Genomic DNA, 15443 nt, shown 5'->3' on the forward strand with positions numbered 1-15443 from the left:
TTAAGGAAGATAGTTTTGAAAGGGGGTAGGGGATAGGAGCAACAACAACACATACCAGAACAAGTCCAAAGAGTAGTACAACTTCAGTAGTTACAAACAGGGAAGTAGGGGTTGGGGACATAGAGGACCCAAATCAGAAACACATAATTAGTCATGAATCAGGTACATTAGGAAATATGCTAGTTGAGGGTCATATACAAGAACAAGTAAACATGCTGATCATATTTGAACAAAGAAGGGCAGAATTTTTTAAGCATGCTGAGTAAAGCAGTAAATAAAAATACGATTTAACAGCATCAGCCACTAAGTTAGTGCAGAAAGAGACAAGGATTGACAAACAAGGGAACACATAGAGTTGAGTTTCAGAATTTAAACTAAGAACATACCAGTTGAAGAAGCAAAGTGCAGAAAAAGGGTGAAGCAATCAGAGTTCCACAGTCTAGCCTTGGCTTTCAGCCGACTAGACAAAGCAGTAGCACAAGTAGTAGTAGTGAAAGAAAGAAGAGAGAGTTTGAGTGTGTAAGTGTGTGTTCTGAACTAGTTGTTCATGTGTTGTTAATGAAAGACTTAGGGTATTTATACTTTTGAAAATAAGTAGAAAATAAGGAACAAGTACAAATTTAACAAAAATATGGAAGTAATTATAATCAGAATCCCATTAATACAAGTATTCCCCTTTAAACAAGGAATTATAGCTTAACGGATACTAACAGGGGTAACTTAAGGAAAGAAAATCAGTTTGAGAAAGATTGATTTTTACCATATAAGGGGGTAGTAAAGGTATAGAGTATATAATTGAGTCTAAGTACTTAATTTTGAGGAAAGGATTAAGCAAGAATGAAGCACCATAGTAAATAAGGGAATGGAATCAATCAACTTTAAACAAACGAGTAAAATTTAGGGGTTTATAAGAAAACCTTTGCAATCAACCGTAACTTAAGGAAATCAAGATCAATCAAGAGAGAGTCATGATTCTTCACTTCGACATATAAATAGGGAAGAATGAACAGGAGTATCATACATGCAAGGTCAACCATATTGACAAAAGAAGCAAACTAGATAAACACAAACATACAACAACAATTTGAGTAGGCTAAGAGCTCAGTGGTAAAAGAACCCACTCGAAACATGGTAATCAACAAGTTAAGTAGTCATGGCTAACACATAGAACCAAAACGGAAAACCAAACTAACAGGTAAATAAGGTCAAAAACAAGTAAAGAAAGCCTTTAAACTCACAGTAATAATTGAAGAAAAACTTAAGAAATTAGAGTTTTAGCAAAGTTGAGTTAAAAAGCTGTAAGAACTAAGATAATCCAAGACAAACAAAGAAAAGGGATCTAACCATGAAGAACCCAAATCGAAATAGGTATACATACAAAATAAACAAAGATAGTTCCAGAACCCCGAACAAACCAAAAAGACTTAGGGTTTTCAACACGATGAATTAGGTAGAAAAAAAACCTTAACAAACCGCTTAAACCTAGTAAAATCATATGACAACATTGAAAACCAGAGGAGAAGTCTTTTAAAAGAGATTAAGAAAACCCTAATCTTTGAAGACGAAGAGTCATTTTGAAAAATATCGGAGAAACCTTTGAGAACAACACCAAGAGGTTCATAATATATGCAGATCTAAGGCAGATCTGAAAGAACATGGGAAAATCCTTGAAGCTAAGGTTTTGGAGAACCTAGAAAAAGTAAGAAAACCTTGAAAAGTTACCGATCTAGCTGGAAAAGTCGCAGGTCTTACTCGAATGGCCATGGATGGACGGAAAAAGACCATGGATAGAAGTTGAGAAAGGACTAGACTAGATATCTTTGAGATCTTTCCACGAAATCACAAAAGCGGGCCACCAGGAGACGCAGGAGACAAGCACACGTCTCAACCAGCCATGGGAGTCCATGGATTGAGTGAGGATCAAAGGGGATTAGGGTTGGTTTGGGTGGCGGCGGCTAGGGTTTGAGTGAGGTTGCATAGAGAATTGGAGAGGAAGGGGGATTCAAGGGCGGCGGGTTGGTAGGAAATGAATTAGGTTAGGGGGTCGTTTGGGTTTATTTTAGGAAGGGGAAATGGGGACCGTTGATCTGAATAATCAACAGTCCAGATTGAATGGGGTAGGTGGGGATCCGGGTTTGGGTAGGATTTCAAAGGGTGTGGGTCGGGTTTAAATTAAAATTGGGCTAGGGAATTGGGGTCCAGTTTGGGTTAGATTTGAAAGCCAATTTGGGTACATTTTAAATAGACATTTTTCCCTTTTCAATTTAAAAAAATAGTAAATATTTTTTGAAAAATAAATTAAAATTACTAAAGTGATTTATAATACATATTTAAAAATACAGGACCCAATTTTATGATTATAAAACCTAATTAAACCTTAAAAGGGCTAATATTGCAATTATGTGCAATTTAGCTTTAAAATACTAAATAAAATTGTAAAAATATGTAAAGATTACTTTAGCCATATTTTGGCATAAGTATAAAAATTCAATAGATGAATTATCAAAATAATAATTTTGGAAATAATTATTGGGATTTTATGGATAAAAAGGGAGAAATAAATCAACTAAAAAACCTTTAAAAATTATGGAAAAATAATAAAACCCTTGGACATGCTTATATATGAATACATATGCTATTTTGAAGGTATTTTTCATATTGAAAATATATAGGGAAAAATTGGGTATCAACATTGGGTTGAATGCCATGTTTTGGCCTTGTGCCAGTACTGTTTGGACCCTCAGGGGCTTTTTCTTACTATCCTCTCACTGTTTTTATTTGAAATCTATACTCAGTCATGATTTTGCTTGTTTACTGCATAATTCAGTTTTATTATTCTATTTTGATGCACATAAGTGTTGTTTTGGGTTGAGTTCCCTAATTTTACTGAAATGCTCCAGTGGCTTGTGAGGTTTATGACTGAGTGAGGCCGAGGGCCTGATTTTTGAGGATATTATGCGGGATCGGGCTACACACCATAGCATATTTATTGTTGGACGAGGGCCTGAGTGATTGACACGTGATTTGGCTTGTTATATCGCTTGGGCTGAAGGAGCCCCTCCGGAGTCTATACACACCCCTAGTGAGCGCAGGTACCTACTGAGTGCGAGTGTCGAGTGACGAGTGACTGGGAGGCATGAGTGGTTATGAGGTATGCCCAAGGGGCTGTTACGAGTGGTTGTAAGGTATGCCTGAGGGGCTGTTACGAGTGATTGTGAGGTATGCCCGAGGGGCTATTTATGAGTGATATTTTGACCGATTGGTTGTTTATGACTTTATTATCTTCACTATATTTTGCATTGAGCCTCTACTAAAACTACTGAAAAATATCTATAAATGTCTTTCACCAAAACTAAAATTTTACGAGATGATTTGACTCAAATACTGATTTGTAAGGATACTGTTTCACTGAGATTTCATACTATGATCCTTATGTGTTTTACTGCTTGTCACTGCTACCAACCTTTATTTATGGTTGTTACTTATTGAGTTGGCGTACTCATGTTAGTCCCTGCACCTTGTGTGCAGATCCAGGTGTTACTGGATGTTCGAGCGAGTGTGGATTCATACACCGCGGATCTTTGGAGTTAGCAAGGTAGCTGCATGACGATCGCCGCCTTGCCCTTCTCCCTCCTATCTTCCTATAGACATTTTATTAGATTTCCAGACCGTATTGATCCTAGTATTATCAGACATGTATCGAAGATGCTCATGACTAGTGACACCCGATGCCGAGCTTTTATTTCCATACTTTCCTTGTTTAAAATTTCTTATGAAGGATTTATCGCTAAATAGATTGAAAGTAAATTTTTTTTAAATGAAACATTGTGTTTTTGAGTAACAAGTTGGCTAGCCTAGTACCACGATATGCGCCATCACGGCTTGGTAGTTCGTGTCATAACAAAAATTCAAGTTGTGTCTCTCCCCTCCTCTCCCAAATTGACCCATGTAGTTGTCTATGTTTTGAGTTATATATATATATATATATATATATATATATATATATATATACATATATTCTTTTTTTTAAAATTACAGGGGGCCAGTGGCCCCCTTCCCTAAGGGTAGGTGGTTGTTGTTGTTGTTATTACTATTATTACTATTACTATTACTATTACTATTTTTTTCTCATAATTTTTTATTTAAATAAGAGCCCTCTCCTAAAAGGCCAACAAAAACACAAAATAATGTAAAACAGAAACGAGCTTGAATAAGGGTGTGACCTAGCTTTCTACAGGCTTTAAGTCACCAATATTTTGGCCTGATTGCTAACAAAACAAGCAAAACTGGTCTATATATCAGGATTCATGAATATTTGATAGTAGGCAATAAATATGCAATTTAGATACTATTTACACTCTAATTTAACCGCACTTTATCAATGTTTGAATGCTAAAAGGTAACAAAATGCTCTAATTAAGAGTTTTATGCTTTGCAGGAGCCACTCCGAGTTATGAGGAAGCTAAAGAGTGTGTTGGAGTCAATGTGGAGCGTGAAAGGCCAATCGAAGGTTAGCACGATCGAAAAGGTGAAAGAAAAGCAAGCAGCGAAGTCCCCTCCAGGTGAGCGGCCGCGAATTGACCGCGCAGCCACACATTGAACGTAGAACACTAGGCAAAATCCGCAGCCAGATCCGCGATCAAATCCGTGATCGCAGACGGGCTGACGGAGACCAATAATCCAGGGTCAATTATGTAATTTCTAAGGCGACTCACCTAAACCTATATGAAGCCTAATTCGCCCAGAAGAGAGATGGAGTTGTTTTTAGAGAGATTTTGGAGGCATAAACACCGGAGGAAGATAGAGAAATTCCCTAAGAGTTTTCATCTTCTTCTTAATTCCATTATTGATTATGACTTTCTATAGTGAATTTTTATCTATTAGTATGAGTAGCTAAACCCGTAATCTAGGGTTTTGATGGAACCTTTTGGAGGATAAATTCTTGTTATGTTTTTATATAATTGAGCTGTTGCATTTCTCTACTTGTTCAACTACGTGTTTGTTGTTGTTGATTGAATGGCCATCAATGTGACTGTGCCTATTTAGTGTGTACTGCTCGAGAGAGAGAATATATTTAGGTAGTCGTTGAACATCATCACTCCTAACGTGTGTCAGAGATCAATACGGAGGGTTTAAGAGCGGGATTAGAGATAACGAACATTGGTGCGATCGTAATGAGCGGTGAATTAAGTATCAGCAAGTGTAGTTCGAGAGAATACATTTAGTAAATTGCGGTAGTTGCTCGAGAGAGAATTACGACAACCAAAGTACTCACGGTCGGTAGGGAATATTTAGGCAAAATTGTAGTGAATATAGCTGGAAGGATTCCGACAATTGAAGAAATCATAACTCTAGACCTCCTTAATTTAGTCTTCAACCCTTTGTCTCATTAGTTGATAATTTTACCGCTTTCTGGTATTTGCTAGTTAATTTGTTAGAAATATAAATCTTAATCTTTATAATTTAGAAAATTGTTCAAAGTTGTCTTCTTAGTGATATTAAACAGCTATAGTTAAGCCTTAATTCTCTGTGGGATTCGATTCTGGACTTTTAGACCGGATTATATTTGCAGCGACCGCTTATCGTTTTTAGGACTAGAGTTGGGCGTGATCAAATTTTGGAGCCATTGCCGAGGAACTAACGGTGTAGCTGTAGGTGTACATATTGCTAGAGTACAAGTTTGAACTTATATTTTTGTTTTGTTGTATTTGATTTTTTTATTTTTGTTTTACTTGTTAATTTGAGAAACATGACATCCTGGAATTATGTGAATTTTGATATTGGTAATTCTACTGTTGATTTTCCTTGTGTGAATTGTGGCGGAAACCGCCTGGGTCAAAATAGTCAAAATATTCCCGAGAGCGAGTTATGTGTACCAACTCAATCTTATGTGAAAATGTATGTGATATGTGTGGTGGTCGAGATGGTCACTTTTATGGTTGTGCTTATATTTCTTACTTTTCACCAACCCCTTACTTTGATGGTTCTACTTTTTCTTGTGTAGTTAATAGGAACAAAAAACCCGGGGATGATAACCTGAAAGAGATCAAGGATATGCTAAAGTACCTTGTGGAACAAAATGATGAAAGACAGATGCAGATAGAAAGGCAAGATTCTACTATCCGCAACCTGGATGCACAAGTGAGTCAACTAGTTGAAGCATTTAATGCTCAACAAGCCAATATTGGGAATAGTAGCCAAGAACAGCATGAATTAGACACTAAAATTGAGGTGCTAATGGAGGAGGTTAGAGTAGAACACCAACACTCTATCCAACTAGAATTTGAGGATGCCGATGTTCAAGATGTAACACTAGAGTCAGCCAAGGACATTGAAGATACAAATTTAGTTGACTCTAGTGTGATTGGTGTTGAGAAGGACAAAAATCATGAAGTTCATGTATTTAAGCATGTTGGACGTCATTCCAAACACTTCTCTACATTATGTTCGGATGGTGAAAAGGGAATGGATCCTTACGAGCATAAAAATGAGCCCAAGGAAGAGGTAGATGAGCCTTATATTTTGAAATTCTCAAGGCTGTCCAGGAAAGGTGACACTCCTCGGTCAAGAGCCAAAAAGTGCATAAGACATTATCTAATTTTTGGCTCGCAAGAATTTGTACCACCCCAAGAGCATAATCATAAGCTTGAAGCGAAACTTGGGTTCAATTCATAAGCTCAAGGTGGAGGCATAAAGTGATTCACGTCGTGTCGCGATGTTAAATCAAGCGCTTATTGGGAGGCAACTCAGCTTTACCACTTTCTTTGATTTTTTATTATTATTTTTGTAGTGTGAATTTTTGATTTTCTAGAAGCATGGAAAGCAAAGCTATTGGAAGGATACAACAACAAACCAGATGGTTGGAACTAAGTGTGAGGTACCTGCACGAAGGACCAAGCCTATGAGAAGTTTGAGTACCCCATGAGCTGCTAGTGCTTCGGCCTTTAGCCTACCAGGGAGTTTCTTTTACCCTCTTACAGTTTTATGTGCATTGGGGACAATGCACAATTTTACGTGTGGGGTGAGAAGAATGTCTGGGTGACTTTCTATATTATTATAGTTGTGTTAGTTTAATTAATTAATTTTTTTCTGTTGAAAAATAGAAAAGATTGGACTTTTTCCGATGATGGATCTATTAGATAATTTTCTTAAGGGATTTAAGTCTAAAAAAACCAAAAAGATTTTTTTTGTAGTAGTGTATCAATTCCCCCTTGATTTTGCTTTAAGCCACGGTTGTTTTTCAAGGGTTACACTTGAACCGGGTGTAGTTAGTTTTTTTATTGTTAGTTAGGAACTTGTGGGCTATGGGCGGAAATAGAAATAGGATCTCTTAGTAATGTCGTAATGCCTTGAATATCCCCCTTGGTTTTTCTTTAAGCCACGATTATTTTCCAAAAGTTTCACTTGAACCGGGTGTAGTTAGTTCTTTTATTGTTAGCTAGAGAACTTGTGGGCTATGGGCGGAAATAGAAATAGGATCTCTTAGTAACATCGTAATGCCTTGAATATAGTGGGTACTTTAGTGTGACGCTTGGGCTCAGTTGTTGACTCTTGTAAGAATGCCTTAAACTGTATTTTCTTTATTTGGCTTAAGTACCCTGATCAGAATGTTTGATGACCCAATCTGGAGTGAGTCATGTCCCATGTGTGTGTAAGGCTTGTTTTATTCTTTGCACAACATTTGATGCCTAGAACTTGCCTCGTGTGTCTACAAAGCAAAATAGTAGTCTTGTTTAGTCTGGGAAGTGATATAGGCATTTCTTTGTTGAACCATATGTTTATTCTACCCACCTATTTGTTATGTATCGTAGTTAACCCCGTTGAGCTTGTAAACTTGTTTCATTGGCAACCATATTACAAGCCTTATCCCTTGTTTGAATTGACCATCTATTTGGAACCTTGACCTCTCATAAGCACTTGAATTACTATGAATCCATAAAGGATAAAGTGTGGGGTAGTTGGTAGGGCTTTTGAGTGAAACTAGGGACTTGTACTAGGGCTTTTGTAGTAGTGTATCAATTCCCCCTTGATTTTGCTTTAAGCCACGGTTGTTTTTCAAGGGTTACACTTGAACTGGGTGTAGTTAGTTTTTTTTATTGTTAGTTAGGAACTTGTGGGCTATGGGCGGAAATAGAAATAGGATCTCTTAGTAATGTCGTAATGCCTTGAATATCCCCCTTGGTTTTTCTTTAAGCCACGATTATTTTCCAAAAGTTTCACTTGAACCGGGTGTAGTTAGTTTTTTTATTGTTAGCTAGAGAACTTGTGGGCTATGGGCGGAAATAGAAATAGGATCTCTTAGTAACGTCGTAATGCCTTGAATATAGTGGGTACTTTAGTGTGACACTTAGGCTCAGTTGTTGACTCTTGTATGAATGCCTTAAACTGTATTTTCTTTATTTGGCTTAAGTACCCTGATCAGAATATTTGATGACCTAATCTGGAGTGAGTCATGTGCCATGTGTGTGTAAGGCTTGTTTTATTTTGTGCACAACATTTGATGCCTAGAACTTGCCCCGTGTGTCTACAAAGCAAAATAGTAGTCTTGTTTAGTCTGGGAAGTGATATAGGCATTTCTTTGTTGAACCATATGTTTATTCTACCCACCTATTTGTTATGTATCGTAGTTAACCCCGTTGAGCTTGTAAACTTGTTTCATTGGCAACCATATTACAAGCCTTATCCCTTGTTTGAATTGACCATCTATTTGGACCCTTGACCTCTCGTAAGCACTTGAATTACTATGAATCCATAAAGGATAAAGTGTGGGGTAGTTGGTAGGGCTTTTGAGTGAAACTAGGGAAATAAGGAGAAAGATGAACCTTGTTGAAAAAGCCGCTTGAATTGAAAAAAAAAGAGAAAAAAAATGTTAATAGTGCATTATGTTGATTATTAATATTTTTTTTTGGTTTTAAGGTGATTGTGCTCGAATAAGTATGGGGTGACACATGTAGTGTTGAAGGTGGAAATACTAGTTTAACTTAAGTGTGGGCTTGATTGTAAAACATATGTATTAAAGTGCTTAGGGAGGTGTAGTCACTATTATATCCAAATATATCCTACTCGACTTACAGCCTACATTACAGACAAATAAAGTTTCAGTTGATCCTAGACTAAATGAGCTCAATTAGTAGAGTAGTACACTACGGGCAAGCCTATGAAGAGTTTTATGTGACACAAGAATATCATTTCTGAGGGTGAGTGAATTCTGTTCATTTTGAAGTTCCTCATTGTACGTGCATTTTATTAATTGTGGAATGAGTCTCTTTTGTTATGAGCAGGCACTTGATTCATGAAGGAGAGGTAAGTCTGGACCTCTGAGTTAGAGTAAGTAAGCCGGTTAGGAATATTGTGTGGCTCGCGGGAGTAAACTCTTGAGGTGTAGGTGTTACACTAATGCACGTAATCTATGTGGAATATTCTTGGTGTGACGAGTTATAGAAGTCGCTCAGGGAAGTTAGGCCTCTGCAGAGTGTGGTTTGATTGCTCGAGGACGAGCAAAGGGTTAAGTGTGGGGTGTTGATAGTAGGCTATAATTATGCAATTTAGATACTATTTACACTCTAATTTAGCCGCACTTTATCAATGCTTGAATGCTAAAAGATAACAAAATGCTCTAATTAAGAGTTTTATACTTTGCAAGAGCCACTCCGAGCTATGAGGAAGCTAAATAGTGTGTTGGAATCAATATGGAGCGTGGAAGGCCGATCGGAGGTTAGCACGGTCGAAAAGGAGAAAGAAAATCAAGCGGCAAAGTCCCCTCCAGGTGCACAGCCGCAAATTGACCTGCGCAGCCACACACTGAAGGCATAACACTGGGCGAAATTCGCGGCCAGATTCGCGGCTGCAGATGGGCTGACGAAGACCAATAGTCCAGGGTCAATTATATAATTTCTAATAGGACTCACCTAAACCTATACGAAGCCCAATTCGCCCAGAAGTGAGGGGGCTGTTTTTAGAAAGATTTTGGAGGCAAGAACACCGGAGGAAGACAGAGAATTTCCCTAAGAGTTTTCATTTTCTTCTTAATTCCATTATTGATTATGACTTTCTATAGTGAATTTTTATCTATTAGTATGAGTAGCTAAACCCGTTATCTAGGGGTTTGATGAAACCTTTTGGAGGATGAATCCTTGTTATGTTTTTATACAATTGAGTCGTTGTCTACTTGTTCAACTAAGTGTTTGTTGCTGTTGATTGAATGTCCATCAATTAACTGTGCCTATTTAGTGTGTACTGCTCGAGAGAAGTATATATTTAGATAGTTGTTGAACAACATCACTCCTAACGTATGTGAGAGATCAATACGGAGGGTTTAAGGGCAGGATTAGAGATAACGAAACCTTGGTGCGATCGTAATGAGCGGTGAATTAAGTGCCAGCTAGTGTAGTTCGAGAGAATACATCTAGTAAATTGCGGTAGTTGCTCGGGAGAGAATTTCGACAACCAAAGTACTTACGATCGATAGAGAATACTTAGGCGAAATTGTAGGGAACATAGTCGGAAGCATTCCGACAATTGGGGAAATCATAACTCTAGACCTCTTTAATTTAGTTTCCAACCTTTTGTCTCGTTAGTTGATAATTTTACCGCTTTCTGGTATTTGCTAGTTAATTAGTTAGAAATATAAATCTTAATATTTATAATTTAGAAAATTGTTCAAATTTTTCTTCTTAGTCATATGAAACAGCTATAGCTAAGCCTTAGTTCTCTTTGGGATTCGACTACGGACTTTTAGACCAGATTATATTTGCAACGGCCGCTTATCCTTTTTAATACTAGAGTTAGGCGTGATCAATATTCCAGACTTCTGATCTGCTAACCGCCAAATTAGAATAAGAAGTTGCATACAAATTCACAATTCTTAATGCCAATTTTCACTTAACTAGGCAACCTTTTTTTAGTGATGAATAGATAAGCAAATTAATCAGCAAAGATTTTCTATTTTCCCTTCAGAGGTAATCACATATAAGGAAACGGCAAATGGCTAAATATACCCCTCCACTTTTAAATATTGTTTATTTCTACTCCTTGTTATACTATTGGGCTATCTTTACCTCTACCGTCATATTATTGGGCTATCTATACCCCTACCGTCATACTATTGGGTTATCTATACCCCTACTGTCATACTTTGAAACAAAAATATCCCTATTTTGGATGGAGTGTCACGTGGCAACACTAGATTAAAATGAAATTCTTTTAAAAAACTGAAAAAATGAAAAAAAAATATTTTTTAAAAACGAAAATATTTTGTTGAAAATAATTTTTTCAGTTTTTAAAAACGAAAATATTTTTTTCTATTTTTACAAAAAAAAAAAAATTCACTTTATACAAATTTGTTTTTTCAGTTCTTACAAAAAGAAAATCTTTAAAAAAAAACCGAAAAAAATGAAAAAAAAAACATTTTTCAAAAACAAAAATATTTTGTTGGAAATATTTTTTTCAGTTTTTACAATTTTTTTCAGTTTTTACAATTTATTTTGCAAAATATTTTCAGTATCTACTCAGTTTAAAAAAACGAAAATATTTTACAATTTTCTTTTAAGTTTTACAAAAAGAAAATTCTTTAAAAAAAACTGAAAAATAAAAATATGGTCCGGGTTGTGGGTTTTTTTGTAAAACGGGTTGCGTAAAAAAAGAAATGGGTTAATTTAATCTGGTGCTACCACGTGGCACTCCATCCAAAATAGGGGTATTTTTGTTCCAAAGTATGACAGTAGGGGTATTGATAGCTCAATAATATAACGAAGGGTACATGTAAACAATATTTGAAAGTAGAGGGGTATATTTGGCCCTTTGCCGGTAAGGAAATTATAGCAGCACAGTATATACAGGAAAGATTAACAAAAACTAGTACTACTGCTACTATTCCTAAATCAACATAGAAGCGGAGCAAGGATTTGAAGCCTATAGAGTCGGGATTCTAAATTTTATAAGTTAGTGAGTTCTAAATTAATAATTTATACATAATCAATGAATTTCTTAAGATAAATACATAATTTGCACCAAAGTCACTGAGTTCGGCCGAACCCATAGCTCCTACTCTCCCTCCCTGACATAGTATATTTATATTATATATACAGGAACGAGTAACAACTAGCATTACTACAATTACTACTATTACTGCTATTCCTAAATCCTAAGCAAGTATCCAGTCAACTATATAAAGCGGCAAGCCAGGGATTATCATTATGGTGTTCATTAGTTAATATGCATGTACGATAAAAAGTAACTATAGTGGACCTACATACACATTATAATTTCTCGACGGAAGGTATTCAACTGACCACGGTTGTGCCATGTAAGTCCTCATAATCCATGTCGCTCCATTTAAGCCCGTCTCGATCCAATGATGATATACAGAAAAGAGTAGCAACAAAACCTCAAAATAAGGCCAGCATTGTTTTTGTTTGGTGCTATTTGTGTTTTTCTGCGACTTAATTATGCTTTTTTCCTAATTCTTAGATTTCTCACCGTGTCTTAGTACTGTTTGGTGAAGCCATTTCAGTATCTTCTGCCTCTGCTTGCTCTCTAAACTTCTTGTATATATCCCCTTTGTAAAATTGTCGAGTTCTTGCAACCAAAATCAATGAAACTAGAGCACCAAAGAATGTGACACTAGCCAAGATTATGAAAGCCAACCGATAACATTGGTTACCCATACAAGTCAATTCCTTGACAGAGGCTCTAGTCAAGCTTTTTTTCTCAAGATCCCTCAATGCTTCTCTATCATAAAGAGGTCCAGTCACTCTCACATTCAGGATGTATGATCCAAGAGGGCTAGCCAATTGCCCACAGTTGAATAATGTGGAATAGTACTTCAGGCCAAAAAGCTCAGAAATGATTGTAAAAAGTAATGGCAACTGTGCACCAAATGAGAAACCGATGATTAAAGATGCCACGTACACTGAACCTGGGAAGGGGAAGGCGATGAAAAGGAGGCCGATGCACGAGAGCAAGAGGACTAATGTCATCATAAGGGGCCAAGGAAACTTGAACCTGACAAGCAGGCTCTCAGAGACAAATCCTGCAAAAATTCTCCCAAAGAAATTCCATATGCTGAGAAGTGACACAAAGGATTTAATGGTGGTTGTTGGATATCCTAATGATTCTCCTATCTGACCCAAGTTATCAACTGCGGTTAGGCTTGATCCAAGTCCGCAGAATGTAGCCAGAAACAGAATCAACATATCAGTACTTAGGAGTGCTTGTAAGATTGTATAATCTTATCCTCTAGCTGGTTTATTCAAGAAAATATCCGCGAGCCAGGAGCTCTTCGAGTTGAATTCTTTCTTGGTTTCTGATATTGGAGGTAGTTCGGGGATTGCTTTCAGCTCGCTCTCCACCGATGCTGGTGGATTCTCAGCAACCATTTTGGGAGGACCGAGAAGCAAATTCCTTTGGCGCCAGAGAATCAACTCTTCTCTGATGAATACCAAAAGAGGGAGAAAAAGTAAAGCACATGCCCCAGTGGCTGTTCCAACATAGGCAGCATGGGAAAAAGCTATAGCTTTCTCGACCAGTGCCATGACCATCAGAAACACTGCTAGCACAATTGATATTATCACGCAATAGAAGAAAACCGTTTGCTGATTTGGCTGCCTAACGACTTTCATTTCTCGAATAGTATAGACAAATACTACAGATAGTGCAGCCGGAAGCCAGGCTATTAAGAGTATAGGTGATTGAGAATCATTTCCATAGACAGCTAAGTATAGTTGTGTCATTATAGCTCCACTTAGCCCTGTAAATCCTTTTAAAAGGCCTATCATGTTACCTCTACTCTCGGGGAAGTTCCTAATAGAGTTCACAAGAGCTCCTGTATTCGCAAAATTCTGAGAATTGGCTCCAAGGCATATGTATATGCACATTTGCCAAACTTTTGGCTTCGAAATCTTGCCAACGACAGAAAGCCATATCATAAAGTAACCTGTAAAGTTCATGGCCGCGCCAACTAGCAGCACAAACCATGTTGGAGTTACCTCGGCTATCAGGCCTGACAGAACTCCAACATTAGCTCCGAGATCCTTGAAGAATCCCAAGAGATTAAGTGTGGTCTGATCGTATCCTAGAGAGCCTTTTATTTCCTTGGAATATGTCCCGAAAAGGTAAGTAGCCCCTGCTCCAGCCATGATGAGGAAAGAGGCAAAAAGTGAGAACCATCGACCTCGAACCACTTGTAAGGCAAATTGGAGGACCTCATAGCGGCCTCCACCTCCCGTGGTGTTTCCACCACCCGCTTGCACCTCTACCATATCTCCTTGTCTGAAAATTGAACAAACCGAAAAAAAGAGTGATTTATATGGATATACCCGCCTTGATTAGAGAATCTCATGTTGCTAAGTACGCTTGGGCAGATAACTGATGAGAATCATACTAGAAAGGTCATAAAGAAGCTAATTTAGAGCTCTCTAAAAATAGAAGATAAACACTAAAATACTTGGAGGAGCCAGTTGGAAAAGAATTCTTCCCTGGATAAAAGGTTCATATACTAGATGGAAATATGTCAAGATCAGATTTTTTTGGGTCGTTCTGAGGAGGTAGTTACTTTCTGTAAACCAATTCATCTACATCTAAAGCAAGTTATCTCATGTTCATCGTACTAATAACGACAAATGGCTAAATATACCCCTCCGCTTTTAAATATTATTTACCTCTACCCCTTGTTATATTATTGGGTTATCTATACCTTTACCGTCATACTATTGGGTTATCTATACCATTACTGTCATACTGTGAAACAAAAATATCCCTATTTTGGATGGAGTGCCACATGGCAACACCAGATTAAAGCGAAATTCTTTTAAAAAACTGAAAAAATGAAAAAAAATATTTTTCAAAAACGAAAATATTTTGTTGAAAATATTTTTTTCAGTTTTTAAAAAACGAAAATATTTTGTTAAAAAACGAAAATATCTTTTCTGTTTTTTTACAAAAAAAAAAATTAGTTTATACAAATTTATTTTTTCAGTTTTTACAAAAAGAAAATCTTTAAAAAACAGAAAAAAATGAAAAAAACATTTTTCAAAAACGAAAACATTTTGTTGGAAATATTTTTTTCAGTTTTTAAAAAACAAAAATATTTTTTTCAGTTTTTACAAATTGTTTTGCAAAATCTTTTCAGTAACTACTCAGTTTAAAAAAACGAAAATATTTTGCAATTTTTTTTCAAGTTTTACAAAAAGAAAATTCTTTAAAAAAAAACTGAAAAATGAAAATACGGTTCGGGTTGTGGATTTTTTTGTAAAACGGGTTGCGTAAAAAAAAGGGTCATTTTAATCTGGTGCTACCACGTGGCACTCCATCCAAAATAGGGGTATTTTTGTTCCAAAGTATGACGGTAGGGGTATGGATAGCCCAATAATATAACGAATGGTATAGGTAAATAATATTTGAAAGTAGAGGGGTATATTTGACCCTTTGCCGTACTAATAAATATG

The 15443-nt window shown here is 36.7% G+C and overlaps 1 pseudogene; it reads right to left on the reverse strand.

Moving 5' to 3' along the window:
- Positions 1 to 12040: 12040 nt before the first annotated feature.
- Positions 12041 to 14550, reverse strand: LOC104239238 (protein NUCLEAR FUSION DEFECTIVE 4-like; annotated as a pseudogene).
- Between the last annotated feature and the right edge of the window lie 893 nt (positions 14551 to 15443).

This window comes from Nicotiana sylvestris, chromosome 2 (assembly GCF_000393655.2).
Source record: "Nicotiana sylvestris chromosome 2, ASM39365v2, whole genome shotgun sequence".
Classification (NCBI taxonomy): domain Eukaryota; kingdom Viridiplantae; phylum Streptophyta; class Magnoliopsida; order Solanales; family Solanaceae; genus Nicotiana; species Nicotiana sylvestris.